Consider the following 13,264-nt stretch of genomic DNA (forward strand, 5'->3'; position numbering starts at 1 on the left):
TCTCCCTTATCTTACCATTAAGCAGTGAGAACATGATTTCTAAAGCCAACATTAATCTGTCTTGTCCTCACTTCTTGCTTAACTATGTCATCACTTCATGCTAATACAGTGGATTGAGGAGAATGAGGGTGCTTTCTTTAACCCCAGTCTGAGGAGCAGGGAAGGACAAGAAGGGGCTGAATGACTCAGCATATGGCTTCATGACCTCCTCCTCCTCGCCTACCCTCAACCTCGCTAGCTGGATAACAGGCTTTACACTAAGTGGGAGACTGAACCACTTTATTCTCCTCCTGCAACTATCTCCCAGCAGCAGCAGATAGGGAGAGAGAAAGACAGGCATTTCAGGCGCGAAGGAGAATCCCCCAAACGACTGCTAATCTAATGGAGCAATTAGCTGTCTAATCTGAAGCCAGTGATCCGAGAAGCCCAGAGACGAAGAGAGCTGTCGGGGGAAAACAGATTTCAGCTCCAGAGAAATGAAAATGTACTCTTGTCTCTAGATAGCAGCAGGTGATGAGTACTAATGGATGAGTCCATTATCAAAGCATGTATTCCTAGTAGTGAAAGTAGCTAACTCTCCCATTGACAAGATATCAGTGGTAGACATGGCTATCTTATTTGAATGCCATTGAAAGAAGAGTTTCCATTGGATGGGGAGAGTATTTCACTGTGTTAATTGGAAGCAGAGCTGCAGTCAGCCAGTAAGTCAGAGAGTTGACCTTGGGCACCGCACTCTCTCTCTCTCTCTGCTCCATTCCTAACTCTAACTGGCTGGGACTCAAGTGGGGAAAATCACATAATAAAAACTACTAATATAAGGTTCTGCTCAAAGAGCTTGGCTACAAGAAATGAATGTGTGTGCTGTGTACTCAACGTAATATAACAACGGGTCAGGGAACTACACACAACATATGTGACACAGCATTATGAGGAGAATAAAGAAACATACAGTATGAGTACACTTTGAAGAAACCAAAGCATCTGTTAAAAACACACATGTAAAAGTTGTTGAATGTAAAATGAGACAATGGAATGATCTATGAAATCAAAAAGAATAGAAGACAACCCAGGACTTTCATTTCAGGTCTCCTGTTTGTGCATAGGCACATCATAGACACAGAAACACAACCTCAAGCTGTTTGTGCTGAGACGTATTTCAATATCAAGACACATAGCATCTATCAAGTGAAACACCTGTTTCATGGAGCACTTAACCACTCTTCTCCAACCCTACTCCAACTCCAGAGGTGCATGGCAGAGCTCCTCCTTACCGTGGTGCACTTACAGCTGAGGGGAAGATTTCCACAGAACTCCCAGAATTGGAGAAGGTACCGTACCAGAAGTTGGGATTAGTGTGTTAATGTTGCTCAAATCAGAGGCATGGAATATGGCAGCCAGGGCCATGTTTCCAGGGAAGGATTTTATTCCATGCCGATACAGGAGAGAAACGCAGAGGCCTCATCCCTGATGATTTGGAAGTTTCATTATGGGCCTTTATTGTTACCTTCTGTGGGGATAGACAGAACACCTTTCTCACCTTTTCGTAGGAGGCATTTTATCATTAGTGCTTACGTGCTACTCCATACCCTTGCTAGTGTTTCTCTAGTTCTCAAGTATATTGACTAGACTTACTATTGACTATGGATCAACTACCAGTATTACTGTAAGGGCTTAAACAGAAATAAACACTCAAGGCTCCTTTGCCTCTGGAGGGAAATATAGGCAGCAGTACAGTAAGTCAAAGACCATACGTGAATAATGGGCAGGACAATAAGAGCAGTGAAACTGGTTGGAGGACCATGGCATTATGGCACTGATTTATAACGATGGGGCAAAGGAGGCTGTTAATGTCAAGGGACCCAGTTATTTTAGGCCTGGCTTGACGCAGCACTGCAGAAATCCCATAGGGTCTACTGTAGTATAGGCAAGCTGCGTTGGTTAACACTGCGGTTGTTTAAAGTCGGACTTTCACTACAATACCTCCATATGCGCATTTACGATACTCGCTATAGCCGGGTCCATGTTCATTCGCAGCTGTACACAGGAAGAAAGTGTCACGACTGTGACGGATGGTGGCGCCCCTCCTCGGCCGGGCGGGGCTCGGCGGTCGTCGTCGCCGAACTACTAGCTGCCATCGATCCTTGTTTTGTTTCACTTTCGTTTGGTTAGGTCTAGGTAGGCACGCACCTGTTTTGGGTTAGTCATTAGTGGGGGGGTTATTTAGGTTAGCGTAGGATGTATGGTTTTTTGTACGTGATTGTGTTTCTCTGTTTGCTTGCTTGGTGACACTCTGATTTTTGTAATTTTCAGTAGTGCGTGTGTTTGCACCAACAGTGTTTTGTCCCCCTGTGTTTGGGGCACCTTGTTTTGTTGTGCGCTTTGATCGCTGTGTTTGGGAAGGCTTGTATTTTTTCCGTTGTGCTTATTAAAGCCACTACCCTGCATCGCAGCTTCCTGCATTTGATTCCTCACCCACTACACACAAGCGTGACAGAAATCACGTACCCAAAACGTAATGGAGTCAGCAGGAGCTTCAGCGCCAGCCCTGTCCATGGAGGAAACCGTGGATCAACACTCTACCCTGCTCCACCGGCTGGGTAACGCCATGGATTAGGTGTTGGCGCGCCTGGAGAGCTGGGACCGACGCGCTCTCGGCCCCTCGAACGCGGCAGTCCAACAGCCTGCGCCCCCCCCAGCACCCACAGCTCCCAGTACCAGTGGGGTGAAGCTCGCCCCCCCCCAGGGAGTATGATGGAACGGCCGCTGGGTGTAAGGGCTTCTTACTCCAGCTGGAGTTATACCTGGCGACCGTTCGTCCCCCTCCCTCGGGGGAGGAGAGCGTCAGCGTCCTCGTCTCCTGTCTCACGGGTAAGGCCCTGGAATGGGCAAACGCCGTGTGGGACAGTCCGGACTCAGCCAGGGACAACTACCCAGAGTTCACCCGCCGCTTTCGGGCAGTATTCGATCATCCCCCGGAGGGGAGAGCGGCGGGTGAGCGGCTGTTTCACCTGAGGCAGGAGACGAGGAGCGCGCAGGATTTCGCTCTCGAGTTCCGGACCCTGGCCGCGGGAGCAGGGTGGAATGAGAGGGCCCTTATAGACCACTACCGTTGTAGTTTGAGGGAGGACGTCCGCCGGGAATTAGCCTGTCGGGACACGACTCACACACTGGACCAACTGGTGGATCTGTCCATCCGACTGGACAATCTGCTGGCCGCCCGCGGACGTCCGACCCGGGCCCTGCTCATTCCACCCTCCAGCCCTCCTGCTCCCACGCCTATGGAGATAGGGGGGGCAGCAGCCAGGAAGACTGGAGGGGGGGGTCGCTCCTGCACCTCATGTGGTCGCAGAGGGCACACTGTGGACCGGTGCTGGGGAGACTCCCCTAGGAGTCCAGACGGCAGGCAGAGCGCTCCTTTGACACCTCAGGTGAGTCAGCACCAGCCTCACCCAGAGCCCCCTGTACGTCACATGTATGTGTCAGTGTCTTTCCCTTGTTTCTCCCCTCACTCCCGGTTTAAGGCGCTAGTCGATTCAGGCGCAGCAGGGAGTTTTATGGACCGTGGGGTCGCGGCTAGGTTAGGGATTCCCTTGGTCCAGTTGGACCAACCCTTCCCCATACACGCCCTAGACAGTCGACCACTAGGGTCGGGGCTGGTCAGGGAGGTCACTGTACCTCTGGTCATGGTAATGCGGGGGGGTCATGAGGAGCAGATTAGTCTTTTCCTCATCGATTCCCCAGCGTTTCCAGTGGTTCTAGGGATTCCCTGGCTAGCCAATCACAACCCTAAGATTTCGTGGGGACAGAGGGCTCTTAAGGGGTGGTCAAATGAGTGCTCGGGCAGGTGCATAGGAGTTTCCATCGGTGCGACTACGGTGGAGAGTCCAGACCAAGTCTCCACCGTGCACATTCCCTCAGAATATGCCGATTTGGCTATCGCCTTCAGTAAAACGAAGGCGACCCAATTACCACCTCATCGACGAGGAGACTGTGCGATAAACCTCCAGGTGGGCGCTGCCCTCCCTCGTAGTCACGTTTATCCCCTGTCTCAGGAGGAGACAGCGGCTATGGAGACATACGTCACTGAATCCTTGAGGCAGGGATACATTCGGCCATCTCACTCACCCGTCTCCTCGAGCTTCTTTTTCGTGAAGAAGAAGGAGGGAGGTTTGCGCCCGTGCATTGACTATAGAGGTCTAAATGCCATCACAGTGGGTTTCAGTTACCCACTACCTCTCATCGCCTCGGCGATGGAGTCATTTCACGGGGCGCGCTTCTTCACGAAATTGGATCTCAGGAGCGCATATAATCTGGTGCGTATCCGAGGAGGGGACGAGTGGAAAACTGCATTTAGTACCACATCTGGCCATTATGAGTACCTCGTCATGCCGTATGGGTTAAAGAATGCTCCCGCAGTCTTTCAATCTTTTGTGGACGAGATTCTCCGGGACCTGCTCGGTCAGGGTGTAGTGGTGTACATCGATGACATTCTGGTCTACTCCGCTACACGCGCCGAGCATGTGTCTCTGGTGCGTAAAGTGCTTGGGCGACTGGTGGAGCATGACCTATACGTCAAGGCTGAGAAATGTGAGTTTTCCAAACCAGCCGTCTCTTTCAAGGGGTATCGCATTTCCTCATCAGGGGTAGTGATGGAATGTGACCGCGTCTCAGCCGTGCGTAATTGGCCGACTCCCACCACGGTGAAGGAGGTGCAGCGGTTTTTGGGATTTGCCAATTACTACCGGAGGTTTATCCGGGGCTTTGGGCAGGTGGCGGCTCCCATTACCTCACTGTTGAAGGGGGGCCCGGTGCGGTTGCAGTGGTCCGCGGAGGCGGACAGGGCTTTTAGTCGTCTGAAGGTTTTGTTCACCGACGCCCCGGTGCTGGCGCACCCGGACCCCTCTTTGCCCTTCATAGTGGAGGTGGACGCGTCCGAGGCTGGGGTAGGAGCCGTGCTGTCCCAGCGCTCGGGCGCCCCCCCCAAGCTCCGCCCCTGCGCCTTCTTCTCTAGGAAGTTGAGTCCGGCGGAGCGTAACTATGATGTGGGGGACAGGGAGCTGTTGGCTGTGGTCAGAGCCCTGAAGGTGTGGAGACATTGGCTTGAGGGGGCGCGCCACCCTTTTCTCATCTGGACTGACCACCGCAATCTGGAGTACATCCGGGCGGCGAGGAGACTGAACCCGCGTCAAGCCAGGTGGGCGATGTTCTTTACGAGATTTCGGTTTAACATCTCGTATATCCCAGGTTCCCGGAACACTAAGGCCGACGCACTGTCTCGTCTCCATGACGCCGAGGAACGGTCCACCGAGCCCACGCCTATCCTTCCAGCCTCCTGCCTGGTGGCACCGGTGGTCTGGGAGGTGGACGCGGACATTGAGCGGGCGTTACGGACGGAGCCTACTCCTCCGCAGTGTCCAGTGGGTCGTAAGTACGTTCCGCTCGGTGTTCGCGATCGGCTGATTCGGTGGGCTCACACGCTTCCCTCCGCGGGTCACCCAGGGGTTGAGCGGACGGTGCGTGGTCTTAGTGGGAGATACTGGTGGCCCACCTTGGTGAAGGACGTGAGGCACTATGTCTCCTCCTGTTCGGTGTGCGCTCAGAGTAAGGCTCCCAGGCACCTGCCTAGAGGGAAATTACAACCCCTCCCGGTTCCACAACGACCATGGTCCCACCTGGCGGTGGATTTCTTGACCGATCTCCCGCCGTCTCAGGGCAACACTACAATCCTGGTCGTTGTGGACCGGTTTTCTAAGTCCTGCCGTCTGATTCCGTTACCCGGTCTTCCTACGGCCCTGCAGACCGCGGAAGCCTTATTCACCCACGTCTTCCGGCACTACGGGGTGCCCGAGGATATCGTCTCAGATCGAGGCCCCCAGTTCACGTCCCGAGTGTGGCGGGCGTTTATGGAGCGGCTGGGGGTTTCGGTCAGTCTGACCTCGGGGTTTCACCCCGAAAGTAATGGGCAGGTGGAAAGGGTAAACCAGGAAGTGGGCAGGTTCCTGCGGTCCTATTGCCAGGACCGGCCAGGGGAGTGGGCAAGGTTCGTGCCATGGGCCGAAATGGCTCAGAACTCTTTGCGCCACTCCTCCACCAACATGTCACCATTCAAATGTGTGTTGGGTTATCAGCCGGTCCTGGGGCCATGGCATCAGAGCCAGACGGAGGCTCCTGCGGTGGAGGAATGGGTGCAGCGCTCAAGGGAGACCTGGAACGCTGTGCAGGAATCCCTGGGACGAGCCAGGGAGCGACAGAAAGCGAGCGCTGACCGGCACCGCAGCGAGGCCCCCGTGTTCACCCCAGGGGAGAGAGTCTGGCTCTCGACCCGGAACCTGCCCCTCCGCCTGCCCTGCCGGAAGCTGGGTCCGCGGTTTGTGGGGCCATTTAAAGTCCTGAGGAGAATAAACGAGGTGTGTTACAGATTACAACTTCCTTCTTATTATCGTATTAACCCCTCGTTTCATGTGTCTCTCCTCAGGCCGGTGGTAGCTGGTCCGCTGCAGGAAAATGAGGTACGGGAGGTCCCTCCACCCCCCCTGGACATCGGGGGGGCCCCGGCGTACACAGTTCGATCCATCTTGGACTCCAGACGCCGGGCGAGGGGCCTGCAGTACCTCGTGGACTGGGAGGGGTACGGCCCGGAGGAGAGGTGCTGGGTACCGGTGGAGGACATACTGGACCCAGCGCTCACCCGGGAGTTCCACAGCCTCCATCCGGATCGCCCTGCGCCTCGACCTCCGGGGCGTCCTCGAGGTCGGCGACGGCGCGCTGCGGGAGCCGCGCGTCAGGGGGGGAGTACTGTCACGACTGTGACGGATGGTGGCGCCCCTCCTCGGCCGGGCGGGGCTCGGCGGTCGTCGTCGCCGAACTACTAGCTGCCATCGATCCTTGTTTTGTTTCACTTTCGTTTGGTTAGGTCTAGGTAGGCACGCACCTGTTTTGGGTTAGTCATTAGTGGGGGGGTTATTTAGGTTAGCGTAGGATGTATGGTTTTTTGTACGTGATTGTGTTTCTCTGTTTGCTTGCTTGGTGACACTCTGATTTTTGTAATTTTCAGTAGTGCGTGTGTTTGCACCAACAGTGTTTTGTCCCCCTGTGTTTGGGGCACCTTGTTTTGTTGTGCGCTTTGATCGCTGTGTTTGGGAAGGCTTGTATTTTTTCCAGCAACAAGAGAAACGGTAACATTCACACTCTGAGAGACAGGCGTCAGAGAGATTCAAGAACAGGACCCCTACACACAGTTACACATCACACACGCACACTTAAACACACACACACACAGCTGTGCTGACTTAAATAAGGTAAGAACTTTATTATACACTTTGGTTTTGAGTGGGTGAACAGCCATAGCCGAATAAAGTTGAAAGAAAAACCATGTTTCAAGTAGTTTAACTATAATTCAAAAGGCACTCGCACATCTGAGCTATCTTTTTTTGCAGGTGCATGAAAACAGATGAATAAGATGAAAAAAATGAAAAAAGAAACCTGCACACTGCTCTTGCTAGTATCACTGCTCTTTATTAAGCCTTAGGTAAAGCTTAAAAAGCAGTGATACTAGCAAGAGCAGTGTGCGGGTTTCTTCTTTTTTCTCAAGTAGTTTAACAATAAATTACGAATGAAGGCAGTGAGCAATCTATTGCTATTGGAAGCATGATGAAAGTGGGCTTGCTACAGAGAACACTATGCCAAGGCAAGAAATGAAAGAAGTCATACAGTCCACGAACCTGGAACCGACCTTCTGTCTGTCTGCTCTGCTACCTAATTAGTTGGAAAGAGTGACACTGTCCTAATGTCCATTCCCAAGTATATCCGAAGGTAACAAATGTCAGATATATACAAATTCCCACTTTCCTCACATCATTGACTTGCAACCGAACTGAACACACAAACAACTAGTCAACTAGCGCTGTGACTTTGCCTACACTTGGTCTTCAGAGGGCATAGAAAGTGACTGGAATGGAATATCAGATCCAGGAATCCGTCATTTTCCACAGTTCAATGACAGTTCACAAGTAAGGGATAGTCTTCATGTCTTTTCCTAGCACTGTACTTCTGACTCCTGGCCCCTCAGAGGTTTAACTGTGTTACTGGTTGACATGGGAACGCAGGCTTGGCCCTTGGTTATGAAAATACGCTGCAATCAGACACTTATTCACTTAGGGCAGGCATGAGTCCTGCTGAAGATGACTATTGTGTTTCCTGAAAGGGTGGAAAACCACTCAGTAAATAAATAAATTAAATAGAAACTGTGCATCTCTTTGTTAGATTCAAATTAAGTAAGCTGAAAAGTTATGATCAAATGCTTTATAGATTTGAAAGAATTGATACACTCAGTGGACCTTTCAGTGATAGTGTTTATTGGGACAGATTTTGTCATGTATGCCTAAACAAATCTCATTAAACTTTATCTAGCCAGACCCGTACCTCACCGTACCACTTCATTCCATTGGGACAACAGGTGCAAGCCATCCAGAATGAGGGAATCTGCTAGGCACAGAATATAACATCATTATTGCTACAATAGACCTGGGCTGGTATTAGTATTTTCCTCAGGATATGAGCATGGTGTAGGAGTCCTGGCCTGGTGTAGTGGAGGTCTGTGCGGCCTGGCCCAGGAGAAAGAGAGGCTTCTCTGGGGGGAGAGAGGTGTTGGCTGAGTGTCAGTGAAAGCTCCCAGCTGCTAAAACTAACAGCAGCCCTTCTGCCAGGCCAGGCCTCTAATACAGCCCAGAGACTAGAGGATAGAACAGCTCTATAGCAGATATAACACAGCTATACTGGAGATACGTGGTTAAAAAGCTCCAAATCATTTGCTGAATTACTCTTATAAAGCCTTTATTATACTGGGATTAAATGTTTTTCCCTAAAGGTTAAAAACAACAGCCTTTATCAAGGTGAGGTATCCTACTGTAGCAAAAGCTGTCCATAAACTAACCAGTACTCTATCTCTCTATTAGTTTGTGGGCTTAGAGACGTCTCTATTATTGTCCCTTCTGGGCATCCTTACTGAGGTCATTATCCTTCCCATCTGCCAGGTAAGTCTGTTTTTAAGAAGTCTGATTCTCTCTCGGCTCTCTCTCCCATGGCTCAGTTCTAAGCATACACAGATGGTCACCAACCTTGCACTCATGTGCTACTGTGCTATGAAGGGGGAAGGTGTGCAATATACTTGTTCGGAGTGATAAAAAGGCTTCCTGTGGCAACCCTACCCTGTCCCCATACACGTGTCCTTGTCCCTAGCCAACTGTTGCCAGGCCTCTGGCATTCTTAGTAGTTCCCAGAGATATGGCCTGTTTACTACTTAGCTACGAGTGGTACTAAAGCATTCTACTTTCTGTGAGGGACTTAAAAGTATCAAGCAGTACTTGGCCCTCAACTTTAACCTGTTTCAAACTCATTTCACTCTTCCCCAAATGCTTGACACAATCCATCTTATTAAATTGGTGATTTGTAACATAAACATGTTGATGAGTGATGTTATGGAAATGTGTCCACTTATTCAGGAATCCTAAGAACATTAACAGGCTGTGAAAAGTATCCTCAGGCCTGTCCGCTGCAGTGCTGTACGTAGGATCCTAAACTGTGCTGCTTTATTGAAACAGAAACAGGGTTGTCTGCCTGCACTACGCACACTCAGCACTATTAACCCCACAGACACGCTTAGGCCAACCCACAGCACAGTAAGAGAGAGAACAAAACAGCAGCAAATACATGCAGACACATGCACGCAAACACACAAACACGCACACACACATACCTGTCTCCTCTAAAAGGATTACAATGCTTGTTAAGCATCTTGTCAACACATGACTACAACCTTTCTCCAAACCACATTAAAAACACATTAGACCTACTCATTCAAGGGGATTTCTTTATTTGTACTATTTTCTACATTGTAGAATAATAGTGAAGACATCACAACTATGAAATAACACATATGGAATCATGTAGTAACCAAAAAAGTGTTAAATTAAAATATATTTTATATTTGAGATTCTTCAAAGTATTGACCCTTTGCCTTGATGACAGCTTTGCACACTCTTGGCATTCTCTCAACCAGCTTCATGAGGAATGCTTTCCAACAGTCTGAAGGAGTTCCCACATATGCTGAGCACTTGTTGGCTGCTCTTCCTTCACTCTGCGGTCCAACTCATCCCAACCCATCTCAATTGGGTTGAGGTTGGGTGATTGTGGAGGCCAGGTCATCTGATGCAGCACTCCATCACTCTCCTTCTTGGTCAAATAGCCCTTACACAGCCTGGAGGTGTGTTTTGGGTCATTGTCCTGTTGAAAAACAAATGTCGCTGCAGAATGCTGCGGTAGCCATGCTGGCTAAGTGTGCCTTGAGTTCAAAATAAATCACTGACAGTGTCACCAGCAAAGCACCCCCACACCATCACACCTCCTCCTCCATGCTTTACGGTGGGAACCACACGAGGAGATCCTCCGTTCACCTACTCTGCGTCTCACAAAGACACGGCGGTTGGAACCAAAAATTTGGACTCATCAGACCAAAGGACAGATTTCAACCGGTCTAATTTCATAATAGCGCTTGATGGTGACTGCACTTGAAAAAACTTTTCCAGATTGACTGACCTTCATGTCTCAGAGTAATGATGGACTGTCATTTCTCTTTGCTTATTTGCGCTGTTCTTGCCATAATATGGACATGGGTATTTTACCAAATAGGTCTATCTTCTGTATACCACCCCTACCTTGTCCCAACACAACTGATTGGCTCAAACACATTAAGAAGGAAAGAAATTCCACAAATGAACTTTTAACATGGCACACCTGTTAATTGAAATGCATTAATTTACGTCATTTAGCAGACACTCTTATCCAGAGCGACTTACAGTAGTGAATGCATACATTTCATACAACTTTTTATTTTCTTTGTACTGGCCCACGTGGGAATCAAACCCACAACCCTGGCGTTGCACACACCATGCTGGCGTTGCAAACACCATGCTCTACCAACTGAGCCACAGGGACTACCTCATGAAGCTGGTTGAGAGAATGCCAAGAGTGTGCAAAGATCAAAGCTGTTATCAAGGCAAAGGGTGGCTACTTTGAGGAATCTCAAATATAAAATATATTTTGATATGAAGACTTTTTTGGTTACTACATGATTCCATGTGATATTTCATAGTTTTGATGTCTTCACTATTATTCTTCAATGTCAAACATAGTAAAAATAAAGAAAAACCCTTGAATGAGTAGGTGTGTCCAAACTTTTGACTGGTACTGTATAATATTCTTATTTTCAATAAAAGTGACTCCGAAATGATACAATACATTACTTACCATTAATTTCTAATTGGGCACAAAATCATCTGAAACAACCAAAACAAACAGCAAATGCATCCAACAAATATGTAGTCACAAGCTTGATGTAGTCACTGTGTGCTGTGAATATGGGACCAAATACTTAACCTTTTACTACTTTAATACACATAAGTGAATTTGTCCCAATACCATTGCTCCCCTAAAATGGGGGAACTATGTACAAAAACTGCCGTAATTTCTAAACGGTTCACCCGATATGGATGAAAATACCCTAAAATTATAGCTGACAGCCCAAAGAAGAAAAAATTCTTCTCTGTCTCAATAATTACGGAGGGCACTGTATATGCTATTATTAGTGACTGGTCAGCCTATGGCAGCCTGCTAGGATAAAAGTGATAAGCACCATATCTGTCCACTGCAGAGTCCTGATGTCCTTGTTGATAAGAAGGCTGGAACACTGACATCATGGTGACATTGATCACTACTCCACTGTCCACTCTGCCATCCTCAGAAACACACAGAGCCATTCAGAATAGCAGAGGACATTACTGCAGATATATGTACATACTGTACTTTGTAGCATTAGAACCACCATGAGAGTAATAAGTGAAATAAAACCCAGATTTTTTTATTAGGATTAACCAGAGTGCACTCAGAGACTGACATACAAATGGTCTTTACTGTTCAATGGAATTCATGTGGAAAGAGCTGGTGGGCCATGTTACACTTAAGTGATAATGCCCGAGAAGCTGGTGTTTGGAGGATATATTGGCACGGGTGTTGGCAAACCATGCCAATATATCCTCCAAACACTGGCTTCTCTGGCATTATCACTTTTATACAACAGGTTACCAACATACTCAAATAATGATAAACATATTTTCATTAATAACTTTATTTTGATGAATTTATTCATGCTATTTCATCCTTCCACAAGATATAGTCCCGACACAAATCTAGGGTTGCTACCCAAGCCGGTCGGACGACCCAGCCATTCAGTCTTTTTGTTCTGTATCTATGGACACGACCCAGACGTTCGTTCAAAATGTTCCATTGCCGTATTGGCTGGCAACATTCTTATCCCTTGATTGCTAGCTGTCCAACTACAACTAACTTACAGTCACATCAAACAGTGCAGCCAGAATAACAACGAAGTAGCTGCATTTGCATTTGTTTAAACTGTTTCTAGTGACATTTATTTGGATACAAACATAACAATGAGCTAATGGTGCGCAATTTCACCTGGCATAGAAAATGTGCTCTCTCGTCAGGACACTGTTGTTCAGAGGAGCTATCCAACAACACAGCTAACATAATCACTTCAAACTGAAGCTGGAAAGATTTCAAACAAGCTGCACGTCATTTTGTTTGACTTGTTTTCTATTGATAGTTATTTGTACAATTGAAGTCGGAAGTTTACATACATTTAAACTCAGTTTTTCACAATTCCTGACATTTAATCCTTGTAAAAATTCCCTGTCTTAGGTCAGTTAGGATCACCACTTTATTTTAAGAATGTGAAATGTCAGAATAATAGTAGAGAGAATTTATTTCAGCTTTAATTTCTTTCATCACATTCCCAGTGGGTCAGAAGTTTACATACACTCAATTAGTATTTGGTAGCACTGCCTTTAAATTGTTTAACTTGGGTCAAACGTTTTGGGTAGCCTTCCACAAGCTTCCCACAATAAGTTGGGTGAATTTTGGCCCATTCCTCCTGACAGAGCTGGTATAACTGAGTCAGGTTTGTAGGCCTCCTCGCTCGCACATGCTTTTTCAGTTCTGCCCACAAATTTTCTATAGGATTGAGGTCAGGGCTTTGTGATGGCAACTCCAATACCTTGACTTTGTTGTCCTTTTGCCACAACTTTGGAAGTATGCTTGGGGTCATTATTCGTTTGGAAGACCCATTTGCGACCAAGCTTTAACTTCCTGACTGATGTCTTGAGATGTTGCCTAAATATAAGTAATTTTCCTC

General features: G+C 48.1%; 1 protein-coding gene across 4 annotated transcripts in view; it reads right to left on the reverse strand.

Annotated features, from left to right (window-relative positions):
* The window catches only part of LOC115192494 (EH domain-containing protein 3), a 39,547-nt gene that overhangs the window by 14,072 nt on the left and 12,211 nt on the right, over positions 1–13,264 (reverse strand). The window lies entirely within an intron of this gene.

The sequence above is a fragment of the Salmo trutta genome, chromosome 1 (assembly GCF_901001165.1).
Source record: "Salmo trutta chromosome 1, fSalTru1.1, whole genome shotgun sequence".
In the NCBI taxonomy this organism is placed as follows: Eukaryota; Metazoa; Chordata; class Actinopteri; order Salmoniformes; family Salmonidae; genus Salmo; species Salmo trutta.